The sequence below is a fragment of the Dipodomys ordii genome, unplaced genomic scaffold, assembly GCF_000151885.1.
Source record: "Dipodomys ordii isolate 6190 unplaced genomic scaffold, Dord_2.0 Scaffold130, whole genome shotgun sequence".
NCBI classification, from domain to species: domain Eukaryota; kingdom Metazoa; phylum Chordata; class Mammalia; order Rodentia; family Heteromyidae; genus Dipodomys; species Dipodomys ordii.
The window spans coordinates 2,849,346-2,867,834 of NW_012267346.1; positions in this window are offsets into that span (position 1 = coordinate 2,849,346).

Consider the following 18,489-nt stretch of genomic DNA (forward strand, 5'->3'; position numbering starts at 1 on the left):
CTTTTATCTTCTCATTATTTTATGCATGTATTGATAGGTATACATAGCAATAAAGTGAGTCAACATGATCCTTAACTTGATGCATGTTTTTGTGACTATAATACTGAGAAACATAAATAGATGAAAATATATTTGTTATAGAAATGTCAATCAAAACTCCTTCCGAGTCTCATGCTAGACCTCACAGGGTAGTGACAGAACAAACTATTTCCATTATCACCGTAAGGAGGAGGTAAGAAAGGCAAATTTAGTGCATCTGGATAATATGAGCCCATCATTGTCTGAGGAGGTTGCATAGACAGAAGTTAACTTATAAAAGAATAATGTTAGTAAGGCAAATAATTACTCTTTGTAGGCATGCCAAAACAACAGAATTTCATCTAGTGGAAATGCTCTTGTGGAACAAGTCACTCTGACCTTAGCAAATTCATTTCAACATTGTCCTAAAGGATCTCCTTTGAAGTGATTGGGAGACCTTTCTAACTCATTAAAAATGTTTTAAGATCCTAATATTTGATCTGTATGAGACATGATTTTATCCTCTTTTTTATTGTCAAGGTGATGTACAGAAGGAGGGGTTATAGTTACATAAGTAAGGTAATAAGTGTATTTCTTGTCAAACTTATTTCCCCTTCCCTCATTTTTCTCATACGCCCCCTCACTCTCCAACCCCCCACAAGTTGTACAGATCACTTTTAACATATTGTTTGTTGCATTGGTTCCCCCTTGTCCTTTGTCTCACCATTCTGTTGTTTCCCTTCCCTTTCCTAATTCAAATAAATGTATATACAATATTAGGGCACCCAAATCAAATACAGTGACAACAGGGGATATACCATAGGGGGAAGAACATACAAAAGAAACAAAACAAATCACATAGTACATTAAAAGCAGCAACAACAAAGAAAAAACCTCTTGTGTCCATGTCTTGGAGTTCATTTCACTTAGCATCATCATTTTATTTTTTGGTTGTGGGGCCTGGGCACTGTCCCTGAGCTCTTCAGCCCAAAGTTAACACTCTACCTTAGGCCACTTCCTTAGCATCATCTTATATGGTGATATGTACATAACTATTGAGCTATTCTGCTCATCTGCTAAGATTATCCTAGACATATACTAATTATTGCAAATAAGGGAAACCATGAGACCTAGGTTTCTTTAGGTCTGGCTTACTTGACTTAATATGATTTTTTCCAAGTCTTTCCATTTCCTTACTAATGGGACAGTTTCATTAAGTTTATATTTTAACACCATTCTACAATTTGACTAGATTGACAATCAGTTTTTGTTTTATAAAGAAAGATTTGCTTTTATAAAGCAAGATTTACTAGCAAATCTCTGCTAAGGCATTGGAATACATACTTCCTTGTTCCTAAAAACTAAATGAATGCTCTAAAATGTCCTCTTTTTTTCCCTCTTCCCATCCCCTCTCTATATTTTTCCAGTTGTGGATAGAACAATTTACTTAAATAGGTTAGGTTAGAGATAGACCTTCCAGTAAAATGGATGTTTAAGATGGATTAAACATAGGGCCTTCATATGTAAAGAGAGAGGAGAGAAAAGAACTGGAGAAGAGGGTGAGACACTCTCCTCTTTGCATATGATAGACTGTTTGAGGACTGCTGACATTCAAGTTAGACACATAGATATGAGTTGCAACCTGCTGTGGTTTGAGTGTGTTTTGTCCTTGTCAAACCTCAATATAAAACAGTTTCTCAATGCAGAGTGTTAGGGAATGGGGCTTTTTCTGGGGGGAACCACCTCTCTTACAAATGGATTAATGCCTTTATAGATTAGGCCTTGCGAGACTAGGCCCCAAGACACAGAGTGAGTTTCTTCCAGATTGAGTTGTTACAAAGCAAGGTGAGGCCGCCTGCTTGGTCCCTGGTGCATGCGGCCACACTTTGTTCTACTTCTCGGTCATTCTGTGATACAGCACAAAACCCTCCGGCCACCTGCCAGAACTGTGTGCCAAAACAAATCCCTTTCTTATACTTTTCTCAGCCTCAGGTATGTTATTGTAGCAATGCAAAATACCTTAAGAAATGCTCCTCATTCTATATCATTTGAGAGTCGTTGGCATTAGCAAGTCTATTTTTAAAGTCATTCATCACTGAAGATTTAGATATTCACCCACTTGCCCTTCAGAAGGACATCAGGAGAAAGAAGATTCCTATGAAGGGAGAGTCCATTCTGTAGCCAGATGGAAGATGGAAGATGGAGAGGTAGCCACCACAGGAAACTTGAACAGCCAGAAAGAGCCCCATCAGGTACCAAGGTTCCCATTCCTACTATCAACATCTTACCAGGGAAGAGTTCAACCTATGAAAAGGTTGGAAAGAACCCCCTATTTTTAATCTGTCTAGATTTCCTTGTTCTGGGCATTTAAAAGATGATCATCTTAAAGTAGTTGTACCAAGGAGTTGCCATTCAACAAGACAGTTCATGAATACAGTGCATCTCAATCAACATCTCTGTTTCGACATTCTTCCCATTCCTCCCAACTTTACCCCTTGCCTCATGTTCTGTACATTTTAATGCAATCCCATGAGGATCACAAGGATCTCTGGAATTTCCAGGAACACAAAGATGTGATCTTTCATCACTGGCTTCTTTCTCTTAGCGTTAATGTCTTCAAATGTCCATGTTGTAGCAGGTAACAGAATTTAATTCCTTTTTATGGCCAAATACCATACTCTTTTATGGATATATCACATTTTACCAATCCATTCATTGATCAGCTCATGGACATTTGTGTGGTGTTCACCTTTAAGCTTTTATGAATACTACTGTTATGGACATGTGTCCAGGTTTCTGTATAGAGGACATGGGTTCACATTTCTCTTGAATTACTAACTTGCGGTGGAACCACTAAGCCACATGGTAATTCTGTGTTTAACTTGAAGATCTTCTGTTTTCTTAACAATAATGTTACTTTATATTCACAACGCCAATGAATTCCTTCACATCTCAGCACTTGTTATTATCTGACTTTTTTTGTTTGTTTAACTATGTCGCTCTGGCTGGCCTTAAATTCACAATCCTTCTGCATCATTCCCTAAGTCTAGGATTACAACTGTGTGCCACCATGCCTGACTATTGTCTGACTTCGATTACAGCCATACCAGTGGGCAGGAAGTGGTATCTCTCTGTGGTTTTGATTTACATTTCCCTAGTAATAGTAATGGTAATGATGATAATGACAATAATTTACCTGATAAGTAATGATGCTGAGCATCTCGACGAGAATTTTCTGGCCATCTGAATGTTTTCAGAAAAAATGTTTTTTCAAATCTTTTGCCCATTTAAATTTGGGCTCCTTATCATTCTTATGGTTGAAATACTACAAATTCCTTTTTGAAGATTTGACTTTCAAGCACAACTCTCTTCATTATTAAGCTGTAGTTTTAAACCTGGTGATAGTTTCAAAGGTTCATAACTTACATTTACTTTGCATATTAGTTTAATACATACATAATTGATGCATTGAAACAAGGCAATACTTTAAGTATAAACACGCATGTTAAAAACATTAAAAAGATAAATAAAACATCACAATGCCTACGTGAATGTTCTTCTTGAGGATGTTTAACATAGCTCTCAGGGCATCATTTCGTCACCTGGAGAATCTAGCCAATTAATCCTTTCGAAAGTTTCTCTCTAGACTTTTCCTGGGTGAGAAAGTCTCGGACTTCTACCAGCAATGCAAATTTTCTCCTCTGGATTCTTTTTTAGATTCTCTCCTTCCTCCTCTAAGCTAAGAATCATTTTCACATTTTTTTAATGCTTAGGGAGAGAAGAGGAAAGAATAATGCTAATATTTTGTTATTGGTGGAAAGTATATGAACTTCAAATTTCATGATTCCCAAACATGTGCATGCTGTCTTGGGCTGCTTTTTAAAAATTATTATTATTGTCAGTTGTAGGGCTTGAACTCAGGTCCTACGCACTGTCCCTGAGCTATATGCTCAAGTTGTAAAATTCTCTTAACTTTGAGCCAGTGCCATTTCTGGTTTTCTGGTGGTTAATTGGAGATAAGAGTCTCATGGACTTTCCTGCCCAGGGTGGCTTTGAACTGCACTCCTCAGATCTCAGCCTCCTGAGTAGCTAGGATTACAGGTGTGAGCCACCAGCTCTAGGTTCTTGGGCTGTTTTGATCAACAGCAACAAAACCGAGTAGCTCCTAATGAGATATAGGGACTCCAATGCCTCCTTATCAACTACCTAGCTCTTCACACCAAAACTTTCCCAACCCTTGCTTCAATACCAGATAAGAAATTAAGCTACTCCTTGTTACTGTAGATGAACAGCAGAAACCCACTTCCTACTAGCAAAATCCAATGATGATTATCCTCTTGGTTTCTCATAAGTCTCTACTTCTTTCCCTCTTTATCTTTAATAAACATTGATGGGCTACCTTGATTTTAGATTCATTTAGATTTGGGGATTTGTGGAACAATAAACTTTTTTTTTAAATAGGCAATATCTTCAAGAAGTCATGGCTTAACCATAGTCAAACTCTTGATTTAATTATTTCCAACACAATTTTATTTCTTTTTGGATAACATGCCACAAATCAATTTCTAGGCAGTGCTGTGGGGATTACAAAATAAAACAGCAGCAGCAGCAACAACAACAACAAAACCATCAACCCCAAACCAAAGATAAAAAGCCCCTACTTGCCCTGCATAGGATTCCAGCCTAGTCAGACTCCAGTCACCACAACTTTCCCCCAAGGTTACTGCTATGATTGTAATCCTACATGAAGTGGTCTTAGATATTTTCTTGCAAGAACGGTAAGGCAACAAAAATCATCATCATCATCATAATCATCATCATCCTTCCATGAGAAGAAACCCAGCAAAGCAATAAAGGAATCGCATTCTGCACCGAACTGATAAAACCCTTGGTGGTTAAGTTGCATGGACTTGTCTTCCCAGAAGCACCGAAGGTCCTTGACGGTTTTTTGCTGAGTGTTCCTCTCGGAATCCTACTTCAGTACCCCTAAATGCAGCGTTAAGACCTGCTAATCCTTGCTGCCTATGTGTAGAATAAATATTCTCCTCGCTGGGCCGGCAGGGCCGGCTACCAGCCCTAAAAAGGCCGACCAGGAGGGCGGTCACTTGGCTGAGTCCCCCCCTCGCTCAGGCAGCCAGCGGCTGGGTACCATTTTCGGAGCGGTCCCTCCGTGCCTCAGTGGCTTTGGCATATTTGAGAAGTGAGTCATCGCCTCAAGTCAGGTTTGAGGGCAGCCCGGTCAGACGCTTTCCTGCACTTTCTTTCTGATCCCAGTGGCTCGGGTCAGATTCACCCCCCCCACCCATGACACCCAGCCCTGCACCCCCCACCCTGCGACGCTTAGAGCTGCAGGGGTGAGACCCCTTAAAGTTAAGAAGGGCCTGGGGTGCAGCGGATCTCAGGTAGGACAGGCCTCAGCAGGCGGGAGGCGGGGGACACTCCAGAGAAACCCCTGCGCCCCCCTTCCTTCACCCCGCGCCCCCGTTGGCGTGCGCCTGGGGCGCGTGGTTATAGGCTAACCCAGATACAGGGAGCGATCTGCGCCCCCAACCCAGGTGCTTGCACCCCTATGTCTGCAGGTTCTCCGCACCCCCCAGCACCCCGCGTCCCACGCCCGGCCCCGGGCCCGAGCTGGCTGCCTTTATTCCGGGCCGCGTCCCCACCCCATCCAGTGCGCGCAACTTGACAGCGAGCGCCGACCCCCAGGCGCCCCGACACCCGCACACCCTCACCCGCTTCCTTCCGGGGGGTCTTCCCCAAGCACGCAGGCCCACCTCCCATCCCCCCCATACCTGCCTCGATGCCCCGGGGGGGGGGTCCCGTCCGCGGCAATGCAAATCTGGGCTGGGTCACTGGCGCCCTCCCCTTGACCGCCTCCTCCTCCTCCTCCTCTTCTTCCTCCTCCTCCTCCTCCCCGATCGCGAGTCCGTGTCAGTCACGCTGCTCGCGGGGAGAGTCGCCGGCGGCTTCCGGGAGCTCCAAATACAGACAAGGCGGGGGGAGGGGGCCAAGCCAAGAGGGTGGGGAGTGGAAATAAAGGGGAACAGGAGGAAAGGAGGGGCAGATGGGCCGTGGGAGCAAAGAGAAGATGGGGAAAGGCAGAGGCAAGGGAAGAGGGCGGCCTGCCAAGCGCGAATGCAATGAGTTCACCTCCTCAGGCAGTGCTGCAAAGAAGTCTAGAAGAATCTGGAGGCTCCTGGATGAAGGATGCACGGATAGGTTGGGTCCCCACTGACATGAATAACGAGGCTGGTCTGTCTCCCAGGCCCCAGTGTAAGGACAGAAGCCCAGGCAGGCGGGGTTAGAGTTTCTCAATCTTTTATTGTCTCCTCCTGCACGTCCATCTTGTGACAGTATTTTAAAAATTATTCTACATAAAACAACTTCAAAAAAGTTGTCTGATTGTTTAGAAATAAATAAGACCGAATCCAACCGACTTCATCATAAAAAAAAAATGTGTCTCTGTAGCCCTTTCCCATGCGTGTATGGATTATCTGTACAGAATTGGACGACTTTCTCTTTTGTTAATATTATTAAATGAAGAATATTGATTTTTCGCCAGTTTTCCCTGGAGTTTATTTCAACCTGATAAACTGGATACAAAGCTTTTCATTGAACGAATGCCAGGACAATAATTATAGACAAGAGAGGAAAGGGGGAAGGAGGTACAGATCTTAAAGCAAAGTCACCAGACAACCTACAGGAATTTCTGAAAAGCCAGTAATGACTGTTGTGGCTTTATCATAATCCCAGTTGTTCTGTTGGTCCAGTGCCACTGGTGAATGGAAATGGAAAACACCCAATGTTGTTGTTGTTGTTGCTCTTCCTCCTCCTCCTTCTCCTCCTCCTCTTTTTTTCTTTTTCTTTTTTTTTTTTGAAGAGCTTTTCTTGGTCCTCAAGGATGGAGCTGAGATGGAGGAATGAGGGGTTTCTACAAACATGTCTTTCTGAAGTCAAAAGTTCCAAGGCATATGTTACCAATGAACTATAGCAGTCGGTATTTTATTTTTTAATAAATCTCCAGTAGAAAATTATCAGTAGGTAATGTTAATCACTTGTTGACTCAAGAAAGATTTTCCTACAAATAGTTGATGACTTGTTATGTTGTACTGTTGTGGGCATTGGCCGTGCAGACTCTTAAGCATAAACAGAATAAAATAAAAATATAATCCGCCCTCAATACCCACCATTTCTACCTCCAAAGATTCAACCAATCACAGATAAAAATATTTGAAAAAAAAGTGTGTCTTCAATGAAAATGTACACATTTATTCTTGTCACTAGTCCCTAACTCTATAGTATAACAACTATTGACTTGATATTTACATTGGTTTGAAAATTGTAAGTAAACTAGAGATTATTCACAGTAAATATGATGCATATCGATTATGTGCAAATATATCATACCATTTTATATTAGAAATTAAACATTAGGTTGTGGGTATTTGGGAGGGTCCTTTAACCAATCTCTTAAGAACATCAAAAGAAGAATGGAATTGCTAAAACACTAAGTCTTTATCACATACCAGGCTCTCTCCCAAGCATTTTCCATCTATTAACTCACTATCGTTATGAGATGGGCACTATATAAAAAAACAAAACACAACATGGAGGATTAGCTGTTTCCCCAAAATGACAATATTGATTGGACTGAACACTCTGGCTGGATGTTTTGCTTTTAACCACCGTGTTTTACAGAGAAAAACAAGAATGGAGAAATACTATTGGATAATATCCTAATAGTTAATGTAAGGTTAGATATCTGAACAATTGTGATGGAATTTGGTGTCTGTTCACCAAGAATTAACCTAGAAATGAAACTGAAATAGGCCATTTCTGTTGAGCTAATGTTATCAGGGATGAATAAACCAAAGGAAAATGGTAGAACTCTGTGCAATCATTCTTCCTGTTCACCTGAGATTGGTTCCAGGACTCTTACAGATACCCAAATCCTTAAGTTGTCAAGAACTTATATAAAATAACAAAATATTTGCACATGATGTACTTTCATTCTCCTGTATATATTAAACCATCTTTAAATTACTTTATAATGCCTAACATGATGTAAAAGGCTATATAAGCCGGGCGCTGGTGGCTCACACCTGTAATCCTAGCTACTCAGGAAGCTGAGACCTGAGGATCATGGTTCAAAGCCAGGCAAGGCAGGAAAGTCCGTGAGCCTCTGATCTCCAATAAACAACCAGAAGTGGCGCTGTGGCTCAAGTGATAGAACACTAGCTTTGGGCTGAAGAGCTGAAGGACAGCGCTTAGGCCCAGAGTTCAAGCCCCACTATCAACACACACACACACACACACACAAACACACACACACACACACACACTATAGTAATTGTTGTATTGTATGGTTGAAGAAATAATGATGGAAGAACCTTGCACAAGTGCAAATTTTTGACCCACAATTGTTTAATCCATGGTGGAGGAGCCTGAGAACCTATAAGGCCGATGCTATATATCAGGGTCAGCTATGAGAGACGTTGACAGGGAAGGTGGGTAATATTCTCTTGAGTTCATAAGGTATGGACAAATTTGAGATATTGTAAGTCTTGCCCTATCTCTGCAAAATGCTAAGTCATTTGACAAATGTTAATAGCAAGCCATTGGGTAGTGGTAGTGGTAAGGGAGGTGAGCACATTCTTTCATTCTTGTCTTCTCAAAGAGGGAACCCTGGCAATTCAATTCTTTCATCCTGACCTTCCTGGGTTCCATTGGAAAAAGAGCACTGCAAGTTCATATCAGAGAAGTGAAATACCCTAAAGATAAATTTAATGTAGTAAAACTTATTGCTATGTAAAGGCCTTCTTTTAGACAAGGTCTTGCTATTTTGCTTAGGCTAGGTCAAACTTCTAGGTTCTTGTGATTTTTCCACCTCAATCTCTACAGTAGTGAGAACTTGCAACCTGATTTTTTTTCCTTTTTCTGCATTATGAATTGGGCTGAGATTTCATTTGGTGGAACAGTTAGAAAAGATGGCGATGGCCACCTTCAGAGCAGCCTTACCCCCCCTCCCTCGACCACTGCTGATAGGACAAGCCTTCTTTGGCTACAGATTGTTCTTAGTACAGTACATGGACGGCAGCAGCACACTGCCTCTTTTTTGTTTTTTTTGTCCTAATGTGAGGACTTAAAAAATCTTTTTATTATTATTCTAAAGGTGATATACAGAGGGGTTATAGTTACCTAAGTCAGGTAACAAGAACATTTCTTTTTGGAAAATGTCACCCCTTCTATCGCTTTGTCCCAATTTTTCCCTCCTGTTCCCACAAGTTGTATATAGTTCATTTTCCACATAGTATCTAGTGAGTACCACTGCTGTATTTGCTTACCCTTGATTCCTCCAAGTATATGAAGATTCTTAAGTCATCACTGAGATGGTTACCCACAATGCTGGGGCTGGGGAGGGATGGGGGCAAAGGGAGAGAGAATGAACTAAAAACAGAAGAAAGCAAATATGAGCAATGGTAGTTTTCCTGGCAGGACTTAATCTCAGGCACTTCAGACACTAAAAATGAAACTTTGTCTAGCAAAGAGATTCGTAAGCTCAGATCTTTGGATAGACTTTTTTCTTGGCTTAAGTTGGTAATTCTAGGTACTCAGGAGGCTGAGATCTGAGGATCGCGGTTCAAAGCCAGCCTGGGCAAGAGTTTCTAAGATTCTTATCTATAATTAACTACCCCAAAGAAGAGCTGGAGATGGTGCTATGACTCAAATGGTAGAGCACAAGTCTTGACCAAAGAAAGCTCCAAGATAGCCCCCAGACCATGAGTACAAGCCCCAGGACTGGCACAAAAAATAATTTTGATATTTAGTTTTTTATACCAATTGTATATATTTATGGGATACAATGTGACTTTTCAATACAAGTATATATAGCAATTAATGATCAGATTGGGGGTAACTGGTATACCTATCATCTCAGACATCTACTATTTCTTTGTTGTGGGAACATTCTAAAGCCTCTTTATTGGCTATTTTGAAATATTCAGGTAAGCATCAGCCATCGTCTTCCTAAGGTGCTGTAGAACATTAGAAGCTATTCTTCCTATCTTTTGCTCCCTGTACCCTCTAGCATTCATTTGCATTAGTGATTTAAGTTTGTGTATTAATCTGAGAAGTTTTTAAACTATTTTCAAAAGTGATCTACAAGTAAAAGCTAATCAAAGTCTTATCATTTCCCAAAGTGAAAAACAGAAAAGTGGTTCTTTGCTGCCTTTTCTTTGTGAGTCTCTGCACATAAGCAGCTCAAAACCAGCAGATTCACCTAGGCAAATTGTGCTTCATATGTTTAACCCCTGGGGACTCTCTCCCTTTCATAAGGGGCACCTTGAGATGGCCTTAGCCTAACCCCAGGGGAGATCTGGCTAATTCCAGATACAGCAGTGGTCACAGGGGAAGGGTTAGAAGCATCCAAAAAGAGGAAGGAGCTTGCTGGCCACTCAAACCACATTGTGTGTCTTCACTAACCCACTCTGTGCATAAGATTCCCCCTGCACAAACATGTCATGTAATTAGACAGGGGTAAGTCAGCCAATTTTTACAAACTTTAAAAAATTCCACTGACTCAGTGGCGCTCATTTCATCCTTCTTTGAACTTCTTTGAAATTTACAGTTGATTCATTTAGTTGGATGCTAGTTCTCGTGACATTTCTTCCTTTTTGGCATCCATTATTATCTCCTAGTGGGTTGTTGACAAGATATCTAGGTACTGGGAACACCCAGCTACTCACAGTGTCCCTAATCAGGGGCACTTGTTTGTGTAATAAGAGAAATTCCTACTTAAAGTCAGGACTTAGGGAAAGTCAGCACTTAGACCATACAGGAAACGATCTAATGCCCAAAGTATTTTTTAGAAGTCCTAATTTTTTAGAAACCCTGATCCTAATGGGAAGAAATAATATAACAGAGAATTGAAAAGAGAATGAATGAACAATGGAAAGTCACATGTAAAAGTTTAGGGGCAGTCCATGGAAGATATTACCCAATAAAGTTCAAGAGACCTTTTGGCCAAGTGGAACTCAGAGTGAATAAACAAGAAGCCACCAGTATGAGATTTAAGCCTTGTACTCTCATTGCAATGAGACTTAGGAAGAGGTAATTGCCTGATGACAATGAATAGACAAGAGTCTGTCAGGAAGAAGTCAAGCTTATTTATTTGCCATAGTATCTTAAAAGTAACTTAAAAGTAATGAAAATACGGTATAGAAAATATCTGTATGTACCATCCCAACACAAATTGCAAATAACTATATGCTTTTTCATGTATGTATCTTCCCTGTGATATATTTTATAGCTGTGAAGCCATAATGTATAGTTGAAACAGGGAATGATCCAGCCTTTAAAATTACATTTATTAAGCGGAATCTTCCTGGTTCTTATTTTATCTTAGTAGAAATAACTTCTCATGTTATAAACAAGGCAGCTTGACATGTCTGCACAATATATAGTTGCACACTGGGAGGCCTGGTGAAGGGCTGTCAAGAATTTAGCCAAATGGATGACCTTTTTAAAACAAACAAACAAATAAATGCTGAAATAACTACCTATCTGGCACACAGAAGGCTCTCAGTAGATACTGGTTAACTAAATATTGTCACATTTAATAGGAAGGGAACAATCTGAAGATATGTATTGTGCAGAAGAAAATTTAAGAACCTTCCCTTAAATTTTAAGCAGTAATTGTGTCATTGTGCTATTACAAATTAAATATTGTGTATTTGTACTAGTTACTTAATATGTATCAAGGAACACTAATAAGGTTTTTGGTTGGTTTTTAGAATATTTTGGGGGACTTGAACTGAGGGCCTGTGTATTGACTTTGACCTTTTGGGCTCAAGACTAGCGTTCTCCTACTTGAGCCACAGCTTCATTTCTGACTTTTTTGGTGGTTAATTTAAGATAGGACTCTCATGGACTTTATTGTGTAGGCTGGCTTCAAAATGTGATCCTCAGGTCTCAGTCTCCTGAGTATCTAGGATTGAAGGCATAAGCCACAGGTACTCTGTAAAAGTAAACATTCTGTGTGTGTGTGTGTGTGTGTGTGTGTGTGTGTGTGGACAGAGAGAGAGAGAGAAAGAGAAAGAGAGAGAGATTAAAGAGCAACCTAATCTGTACCTTTTTAAGGCAGCAAGTAGAAACATTTCTAAACAATAATTCTCTCTCCAGCCAGGTAGATTCTTAGTCAGGGCACTTAGAAACATTTTACAAAGAACTACTCTGCATATCTAAGTTTCGTCTGACTTTGTTCAACAGGCATCAACATACAGGAGGAATTAACTTCAAGTAATTCTCCTGTCCCGAGATCTCATACCTGGTAAATAGTACTCCACTGAGTTGTATAGGTTCCTCAGTTTTGGGATGTAATCTGGATTGTTTTGTAAAGGCCGTTAAATAAGGATGATTTAAAATCAAATCCTGACATTCTAGGAGTTTTGTTGACAGAATACAGTTGTTTCTCATCAATTGCAAGGGATAGAAATCTGTGCTATTTAGGTGTTTCATCTTGGGGCTAGGACTGGCTATGATCCAGCCACCATTACTGAGTTCTAGTCAGAGCAGTGAGCATTTGTTCCTTCTTTGCTCCTCTACGCCTCCCATCCAGATTAGCTCCATCATCTTGTGACTAAAGGAGAAAATAACTCCCCAGCTGTCAGTGGCTCTCTCAGCTGCCAGCATAAGAACTTGATCCCACTGGGGGAAATTCCTGAGTTAAGGAGAGTCAGCACACACATTTGACTACAACATGCATGCTGAGGGTTGGGTCAGTGAGGGCAGTATCTCTGGAGACACTGGGGGTGCCGACTGGGACAAAAAAGGAGAGGGGACTTTGGGTTCCATATGGCTGTGTGTGAGTAAGGAGGCCATGGAAGATGGAGAAGGAAATGACTATAGTGTTGGCTCATGCATTGTAGGCTTGGCTCTCAGACTGTGGTGCTGTTGGGATGTGGTGGAACTTATAGGAGGTGGAGTCTGGTGGGAGGAAGTTAAATCCTTGGGGGTGTGCCCTTCAAGGGGATATTGGGACTTCTACTCTGCCATGCACTTCCTCCATGATGTACTGGGGCTACCACAGGCCCAAAGCAACAGGCCAAATAACCATGTAGTGAAGCCTCTATAATGAAGCCAAAATAAACTTCTCTTCCATATAAGTTATTTATTTTTTTATTTTTGTCAGTCATGGGTCTTGAGCTCTGGGCCTAGGCGCTGTCCCTGAGCTCTTCAGCTCAAGGCTAGAACTCTACCACTTGAGCCACAGAGCCACTTCTGGTTTTATCAGGAGGCTGAGATCTGAGGATTGCAGTTCAAAGCCAGCCTGAGCAGTAAAGTCCATGAGAAGCTTATTAAGTATTCATTAATTATTAATCCAATTAACAATTAATTAACAGTCCAATTAATAATCCAATTAACCACCAAAAAGCTGGAGGTGAAGTTGTGGCTTAAGTGGTAGATGCTAGCCTTGAGCAAAAGCAGCTCAGGGACAGTGCTCAGGACAAAATTCAAGCTCCAAGACTCAGATGTGTGCGCGCGCGCACGCACACACACACACACACACAAACTTGGGACTAGAAGTGTTTCAGAGTTGTTAGTTGTTTTTTTCCTTCAGATTTTGGAATATTTGCACATACGTACTGCACTTCCTTGAAGGTAAGACCAAGTGCAAACACAAAACTCATTTGTTTCATATATAACATAGGTACACAGTTTGAAGGTAATTTTGTGCAGTATTCTTAGTGTGCCTGCTTTTGTGACTCTCCGCATAATGTCAGATATGGAATTTGTCACTTTCAGCATTGACTTTTGTCATTTTGGGTTTTGATGGTTCAGATTGGTCATAATGTATGAGGCAGGTGGAAAAAAAATCAGTGGCATCATGGTGAAATACCTAAGAAGGTGTTAAACACAGCAGGACAGAAGTCAATAAGTGGAAGGAATTTTGTTTCTAGTTTTTGACCCAGTAGAGAAGAAAAATCCTGAGGGCTAAAATCTAAGTTGACCCTAAAAAAGTGAAGCAATTATTTTCTTACTTCTCACAGATGAAGCAATGAAAAGCTATTCTTTAGTCACAGTCTTTAGTCAGAGTCTTGTTTGAGTTACGACAGCTGCATAGAGATCTATAAAACGAAACCAAGGCTATGCCCTGAACTAAAACACACACACAAACATAAACACAACAAAAAGGAAAGAAAGTCTCTAGACGTGTCAGTTACCATTCAAACATGCTCAGTGCTTCTAAAATCTTAAGTGTACGCCTAAACTTTTGTTTCTATCTTTGCACGTTTATTTAGAAGGTGATTTTTGACAACTTCCATTTGTGTGAAGTTGGATGTGATTTCTAATGAAGTGTACAAGGAGAAGTCATTACAATTATCAGCCTCTTGTAATCTAAAAACAACTGATAATTAGGAAATATTTTGTTATCATTCCCTTGGTTCCTTTCTAACCAGCATGTGAATAGAAAGAACTTCCTAAGAATAGCAGCACCATATTCTTCTAATTTATTTTGATCAGATCCTAAATATCCATTGAGAGATTTTTGGTCCCCACTCACCCCTCCCACAAGGCACAGAGTACTAGTTGTTAATGAGAGCAAAGGCTAACATGGATTTTTGTTTCCCAGGGCTGTTCAAAGCACAAGTGAGCACTCCATGGCCTCCCACAGAGTGGCCAAAAATAGACCATTTTCCATGGTCCAGTGGAAAACTGGCATTTATCAGTGGGAGAAGCTTATCCATTATGTAAGAGTACATTTAGTAGATAGTTTTTCAACTCTATAAAATCCAGACCAAGTGCCAAGATCCAGAATCTTTCTATGGTATCCAGAGCAATGAAGATCAGCCTGTGTGCTGGAGTGGCTTGATCAGTATTTGCTCTGTGTATTTTTAAAAAGGCAGTCAGTACAGTTCAATCACTCTTGGAGTTCTTGGCTTTGGAATTAAATAGGTGTCAAACTCTCGTTGGTATTTTCACTTAGATCTCTTGTGCTCAAACACCTTCAACCACTCTCTTGACAACAGGGCTGCCCAAAAGGATTTTGGGATGATAGAAGGGCTGGTATTCAAGTTGACTGGAAAAGTTCAGGCAGATTTCTAGAATGTACTAGAGCATTCTAGAATGTTCTAGAAGAGTGTTCTAGAATTGTTTTGTCCTACAAGGCAGCCATTAGACACAAGTCTTTGTACAACCCACTTATGTGTCCAGAGTAGGCAAAGTTATACCGGCAGGAAGTCAATGTAGTTTCTAGAATCTGGGAAAAGAAGAAAATGGTGAATGGCTGTTAATGGGCATGGCGTTTTATAGCGGGTTGATGAAAAGTTCTTAGAGTTAGGAAACTTAGTGCTTCTCACACAATTTTGTTACCATAATAAAGAAAATGGAATTGTCAATTTAAGAGCTAAGGGTGCTTTAGGTATAAGAATTGAATGTATGAATTGTAGTACTGTATATCAGAAGAAGAAAAATGATGTGACGTGGAAAAAAATCAAAGATTTTTGGAATCACAAACAATTTAGTGATTAAAAAAGTTTTCTAGTTTCTATAAATACATCCAAATGAAGCTATATGATAAAAATACAGCACTAAGCCTAAATCAATAATTCTGATCCCACAGAGAGATTTACGTGGTTTCCAGACAACCGTGGCTAGCCCCTGCACCTCCACCGCAGTTATACAAGTCCTGCCCTGTTACACTGAGAAAGGAAGTTTGAGAGGCTGTTTGATCGCCTCCAGATGTCTCTATGCTCTTCCTCAGAACTTCACATGGATAACTGAGAGGATCTAGGTTGGTTGGCCCCAGGAATGGAGGAATTGTTGCTACAATGCACTTCTGGAATGCATTAAAATAAATTCAGTTTATGCCTGTAATCCTAACTACTTGGAAGTCTGAGATCTGAGGATTGCAGTTTAAAGCCAGCCCAGACAAGAAAGTCCACACACACACACACACACACACACACACACACACACACACACACACACCCTCAAACTTAAAACCAGTGAAGTGTATTGGTACTGGGACTTGAACTTAGAGCCTGGGCACTGGGCCTTAGTATTTTTGCTCCAGCCCAGCACTCCTCCATTTCCATCTTCTTTATTGTTATTGTTGATCGTGGGGCTTGAACTTGGCCTGGGCACTGTCCTTAAGCTTTTTTACTCAAGGCTAGCCCTCTACCACTTTGGGCCACAGCACCAGTTCAGGTTTTCTGGTGGTTAAGTGGAGATAAGAGTCTCACAGTGCCTCACAGAGACTTTCCTGCCTAGCTGGCATTGAACCTTAATCCTCAGATCTCAACCTCCTCAGTAGCTAGGATTCCAGGCATGAGCCATTGGTGCCTGGCAAAACTGATGCTTTTTAATTTCACCTAAAAGCAAACAGATCCCAAACCCTTAATAACAAAAATACTAGAATTTCTAAAACCTTTTCATTTTCCTCCATATAAAGTTCTTATGGTGATAAAATACATCCAGTGTAATGATGATCATTTTAGGCACACATGTGAACACATCTATGTTGTGCAAACACCACCACAGTAGGCAGCCAGGATGTTTTCATCTTTCCCACTGGAAACTCTGGTAACCCTTCACTCCGAACCCCCCTCCTTGCCATCCCCCAGCTGCTGACAAAAGTCATTCTATTTGATGTTTCTATCAATTTGGCCACTGTAGATACCAAATGGAAGTGGAATCATGTAGTATTTGTCCATCTATGCCTGGGTTCTTTCACTTAAGCATAAATTCTCCAAGTTTTATCCACATTGAGGCCTATGTCCAAATTTCTTTCCTTTTAAGGCTGAGTATTATTCCACTGATTACATAGATCATATTTTCTCATTGATATCTTCATTGACGACCACTTGAGTTGCTTCTACCTTTGGCTGCTGTCAATTAAGCTGCTCCAAACACTGACAGTGCATATATTTGTCTAATCCTCTGATATATATGTATATATATATATACATATATATATATATAATCTAGAAGCAGAGTTACTGGATTGTATTATAATTTTATGTGTAGTATTTTTATTTTTGCTGGTACTGGGGCTTGAATTTGGCGTGCTGTTACACAGTATTTTCTTTCACAGCTAGCACTCTACCATTTGATCCATAAGCTTTGTTTTTTCAGGTCATTTTAGATAAAAACTCCTAGGATTTGTCTGCCTGGACTAGCGTTGGGCTAGGATCATCACATCTCAGCCTTCCAAATAGCTAGAATTATAGGCATAAGCCATTGGTGCCAGCTGTATGTAGTATTTTTATAGGAATTGCCATACCATTTCCCATAGAGACTGTACAATTTTACATTTCCACTAGCTGTGCCCACACATTCCAGTATTCCCAAATCTTTGACAATGTTATTATTTTCTTTTTTTTTGTTTATTTGTTTATTTTGTGGTCCTCTTTTCCTCCTTAATAGCTTCTCTTTTACTTTCAAGTCTTGTTTTTAAATTTTTTTAAAATTAATTATGTAACCATATAAAATAGTAAATGGAAGATTATGAAATATTTAGAAAGTTTTATATAACTACACCTTAGTTTTCACATGAGAGCATTATGTGATACTTATTTTTTGCTGTCTAGCTCATTTCGCTTAACCTGATGTATTCCAGTTCCATCCATTTTCCTGCAAACCACATGTGTATTTTCATTCATCTTTACAAGTGAATAATGCTCTCTTCTGTTTATATGCCATCTTTTTCTTAATCTTGCTTATTTTGACTGGCACTTGGACTGATTCCATCTCGTGGCATGATGAATGGTATCTCAATAAGTATAGGTGTGTGTAGATGTTCCTTTTGTATGTTGGCTTCATTTCCTCTGGATAAATATCCAGGTATAATATGGAGCATTCTTAGGGTTTTGAAGGATCTCCATACTGTTTTACATAATATGTAGACTAATTTATATTAGCCAAATAGTGCATAAGAGTTCCTTTAATACATAGTGTCACAAATGACTTTAACTTCTTACAAAACATTTTCTTGCATTGCACTCACAAACTGACATGTTGAACTGAAACCCCTGTATCCAACTACTTAAAGATAACTTTAAAAATCCCTAAAAATAATTAAAAAATTAGTAAGTGGGGAAAATAAATGATCCCTAATGAGATTATCTAAAAATAACATGGAAGTCTATCATTCTCATTTCTAGATGGTTTAAGATACTTTAAAGAGGCACAAAGTAAGTTGAATTTAAAAAAAACTAGAATGAACTACTTGGAGAAATGATTTATTTCAGAGAGAATTTTTGAGACGATTTCAAACTTGTGAAACAATGTAATTACATAATACTTTAATAGAGCTATTCGGTTGTAGTGATAGATAGGCAATTTTCTCATTCTGGGAGTTTTGTTAGCTTTCAGTATTTTGAAATTTAACTTTGTCTTGCGAAGTGATAAAGCTGGCATAAATGTATCAAAGGATGTTCTCAGTAGTCCTATACATTAGAAAACAGAGGT